The sequence below is a fragment of the Nothobranchius furzeri genome, chromosome 12 (assembly GCF_043380555.1).
Source record: "Nothobranchius furzeri strain GRZ-AD chromosome 12, NfurGRZ-RIMD1, whole genome shotgun sequence".
NCBI classification, from domain to species: domain Eukaryota; kingdom Metazoa; phylum Chordata; class Actinopteri; order Cyprinodontiformes; family Nothobranchiidae; genus Nothobranchius; species Nothobranchius furzeri.
Genome location: NC_091752.1, coordinates 47,574,816 through 47,579,165, shown reverse-complemented (window position 1 = coordinate 47,579,165; position 4,350 = coordinate 47,574,816). Strand labels below are relative to the sequence as shown.

The window sequence follows — 4,350 nt, the reverse complement described above, 5'->3', positions numbered from 1 at the left end:
GTCTTCAGAGAGAATGAAAGCGTTCTGGGTGGAAATGATGGTTTGCGGATAACTGAGTTATTTAGAGAAAAACAGCATCAAACGCATTCTGTCGAGGTCTACCTCACCCAATCAGAAGACCCCCGTTTGGATCCGAAGTGTCCAGGTGGAGATGGGTTTCCTCCAGGCACGAGGTTGGTAGAAAAACCTCTAGCACGACCAGATCGGTCCTGAGATGTCTTCTTGGGTCACTCTGTGTATGAAGCGTTTGGCAGATGAACGTTCTCGTCTTTAACTTAACTTCAGAAATCAATGACTCTGGGAGAGTCTTTCGTTAGCTGGTTTACGGTTCCATTTATTCTTTTGCAATTCTTGTCGGCATGACATAACAGCTTGGCAGAGGGTCAGGGCAGCCGTCCCGTCTCCTCAGGCTGATGTTGGTTTCAGAACTGAACGTGAATCTGTGATGGTTAGCTTTACCAAAAGCTCTCAGAACCACTCCCACTCTCTCCAGAAGAAGAAGAAGAAGAAGAAGAAGAAGAAGAAGAAGAAGAAGAAGAAGAAGAAGAAGAAGAAGAAGAAGAAGAAGAAGAAGAAGAAGAAGAAGAAGAAGAAGAAGAAGAAGAAGAAGAAGAAGAAGAAGAAGAAGAAGAAGAAGAAGAAGAAGAAGAAGAAGAAGAAGAAGAAGAAGAAGAAGAAGAAGAAGAAGAAGAAGAAGAAGAAGAAGAAGAAGAAGAAGAAGAAGAAGAAGAAGATATAATTTCTATAGCGACTCTCAAGATAAAAATCACTAGGTGCTTCACAAAAATAAAAAAATGTAAAAATATAAAAAAGCATTTATAAAATGTTTAAAAATATATTTAAAATGAGCAAAATTTGAAAGCTTGCTCATGCGTCAAAAACATGTGATGCAGTTATTGTTTATCTGAACTCTGTGTTATCTGGATAGGGTGACTTGACCTTGTTGCTAAACACATCTTTAATCTTTATAATAATTATTATTATTACCCAAAGCATAATAATCCATTTCATGTAATTAAAATACCTTTATAATGAGCCAAGTGATCATGTTATGATGATTATATCAAACTGTAATAAAATCAATGCGTTTATTAATTATTATCTAATTATTATCAACGTGGCTTGAAGTGTCCTTCTTGGGACGGAACAGCAGATATGATGTTATGATCTTGAGCAGACATCATGGCTCCTTGGGTTAATCTGTGGATTCAAAAAGTACTGTTTGCCCCAGCTTGCCCCAGCTGGGCAAAAGTGACCTTTGCCACACATCAGAGAGCCTTCATCACGCTACACCTGCCATTCCAAGGAAGCGTCTAAGTTCTCTCTAAGCAGCTGGACGAGGGAACTCCTAAATGACTTTGACTTTGTCTTGGCTCATTCTTACATACCTGTGACCTACGGTTTTTCCTAAGTAAGTCACTGTGGCCTTCACAAACTCGCTTTTGGCAAGGTTGACGGTTAGCTGGGCCTTAGCTAACCGGTCAAAAAGTTCTTTTAAAACAGAAACATGGTCGTTCCAGGAGGAAGCGTGAACAACAATACCGTCAAGGTAAGTGCTACATGATGGAAGATCAGCTGTGACCAGATTTATTAAACACTAAAAGGTGGCGGGAGTGTTTCACATACCAAAAGGCATGACCGTATATTGCAAAAAGGAATCTGGCGTGACAAACGCGAAGATCTCCGAGGCAGTTGGAGTTAATGGAACCTGCTAATATCCTTTAAGCAGGTCTATCTTAGAGACATATTGGGATTTACTAACCCTATCTACACAGCCATCTATTCTCGGCAAAGGGAATGCGTCAGGTACAGTAACACGATTAACTTTTCTGTAGTCAGTTATAAACCGAGAGGTGCCATCAGGTTTACTTTCAATAAAGCACCGGGAACTCCATGGGCTATGACTAGGAACAGCTAAACCATTTTCCAACAAACTTTTTCGGTAAGGATGTTTTGTAGATTTGGCACTCTGAACGTTCACATCATGTTGGAGGATTGTGGTGCGGGAGGGCGCATCACCAAACAAACAGGAGTATCGGTGAATGAGTGGGATTAACTCTGCTTTCTGCTCATCTGTGAGGTGATCAAGACTCTGTTCCAGCTGCAACAGAGCCTGTGAGTTCCCTAGCCTGGGACTTATACAGATGGCTGACCGTGGATGGACAGCTTCATCAAAATCCAACATGACGGCAGCGGTTGCACATACCGTGGCATCACTGGAAGGATCTGAACAGTTCTGAGAAGGCAGATATAACTTTAACATTTTAATGTTACAAGTACGACTTTTCCGGCGGCGGTTAGGAGTGGCTATAAAGTAGGTGGTGCCATTCAACCTTTCTATGACAGTGTAAGGTCCCTCAAACTTTGCTGAGAGCTCATGAGTAGCAACAGCATTCAGTATAAGAACTGAATCTCCTGGGGTGAAGACACATCTCTCAGCATAACAGTCAAAATCAGATTTCATTTTCTTTTGTGCTCTGCTTAACAGCTCACGAGCTATTTCATTAGCCTCTCGTAACCTTGTTTGGAACGTACTTACAAAACGATTAATGTTTGTTTCTTTGAAGTGGATGTGGACTTAAACTGCTCCTTCAAAGCCTGGAGGGGTCCTCGGGGTGTATGGCCAAACACCAGCTGTGCTGGGCTAAACCCCAAAGACTCCTGCTGAGCTTCAAGGGAAGCAAACACCAGAAATAGAACCCCTTCATCCCATTGATTTCCCGTTGTTAAGCTATACTTTTTGAGCACGGTTTTGAAAGTCTGATTCCACCTTTCAAGGGCACCTTGGCTCTCAGGATGGTAGGCAGACGGCATCACATGTTGTATTCCCAAGGTCTGGGTGACACCACGAAAAAGGTGTGACTTGAAGTTGGAACCCTGATCTGTTTGGATTACTCGAGGTAACCCCAAAAAGGAAAAGAAGTTAACCAATGCCTTAGTCACAGATTTAGCTGTATTAGAGGAAAGCGGAATGGCTTCTGGGAAACGGGTAGCAGTGCACATGATTGTCAATAAAAATCGTTTTCCTGATTTTAGTTCTGGGCAAAGGGCCAACTCAATCTACTATGACATGGTCAAAGGGGTTTCCTATCACTGGAATGGGCCTGAGTGGGGCAGGCGCTTGCTTCTGGTTTGGTTTGCCCCCTACCTGACACACATGACAACGTCCACAAAACTGGACCACACTCTGCTTGAGTCGTGTCCAGAAAAAAAATTCTAAGATCAGGTAGTAGGTTTTCCGAATACCCAAATGGCCAGACCACTGACTTTCATGGGCCAGAGACAAAATCTGAGCCCTATATTTTTGAGGAACTACAATCTGTTTGACCATCCCTCATGGGGCATCTATAGCTAACGGATTCCTCCAGATTCTCATTAAAATGTTATTTTCAAAAACGTATCTGGGTTTTCCATCCACATGTTTATTTACCTCATAAAAGCACTTCGTTAAAGAGTCATCCAGTGTTTGTGCTTTTTCTAAGGAAGCGTACGTTAAAGGCAACTTGTCAGAGGAGAAAGAAGCTTTTCTCTCCTCTGGTCCAAAAGGAGGAGGCACCGGTAGGTGAGAACCGGTCAGGGCTGGCTGAGGATCTTCAAACAAACTAGCTAACCCCAGGGTTTTGTTAGCCTCCTTTTTAGCGTGGGCTCGGGTGATTACACAATCTAAATGGATTCCAATGGGAGCGTCTATACACGTCTCAGTCTAACCCTAACCCATGGATTAATCTGTTAAACATGTATAATACACTGATATTATTATGTGAATGTAACTGTTACATTACAGCGGACTAATAACCAGCACTACACATGCGTAGCTGGGCTATGACCATATTGGCCTGTCGTCCACACGAGTAAAGAGAAACGGCACCAAAACAGTTCTTTCAAATTCCTCTAACCAAAAGGGAGTTTTGATTTTAGCCCGTGGCAAGAATGCTCTGACATAACTGTCCCCCCCCACTTTTTCAAAAGGCAGTTTGGATCCTGCTGTTTTCACCATTATGCTGTGGAAGAGGTAAGTCCATCAGGCACTAGGAGCTGGAGCCCGGTACTAGAAGCTCTTCGATTGGCTCCAAAGTTTCTTGCTAACGTGTGACTGGCCGTCCCCAGCACTGTTACTCTATCTGGTCTTGTCTGGACCTGCTACATTTTGATGTTTGTCTCACCCTATGGACATCATCAAACCAGACTTGGAGAAAGAAATGGCTGTGAGTTTGATGAGCTTCACATCCTTATTCCAGGATGACATAGGGAGCATTAAAGGTGGAGAAAACCATCTTAAATCTGGTCATGTGGTCAGTAGCAGCTACGCTAGGGGAGGAGATTCTGCTGTGATGTCATACATGACACGTC

The 4,350-nt window shown here is 42.9% G+C and overlaps 1 protein-coding gene across 2 annotated transcripts in view; it reads right to left on the bottom strand.

Annotated features, from left to right (window-relative positions):
- The window catches only part of LOC129154848 (uncharacterized), a 13,095-nt gene extending 12,569 nt beyond the window's left edge, over window positions 1-526 (bottom strand). The window contains exon 1 of one of the 2 annotated variants that reach the window (XM_070542035.1): window positions 1-526. This exon is cut by the window's left edge and continues 1,640 nt beyond it. The gene's annotated coding sequence lies outside the window, so the exon portion shown is untranslated. The other variant, XM_054735128.2, reaches the window with a different exon arrangement.
- Between the last annotated feature and the right edge of the window lie 3,824 nt (window positions 527-4,350).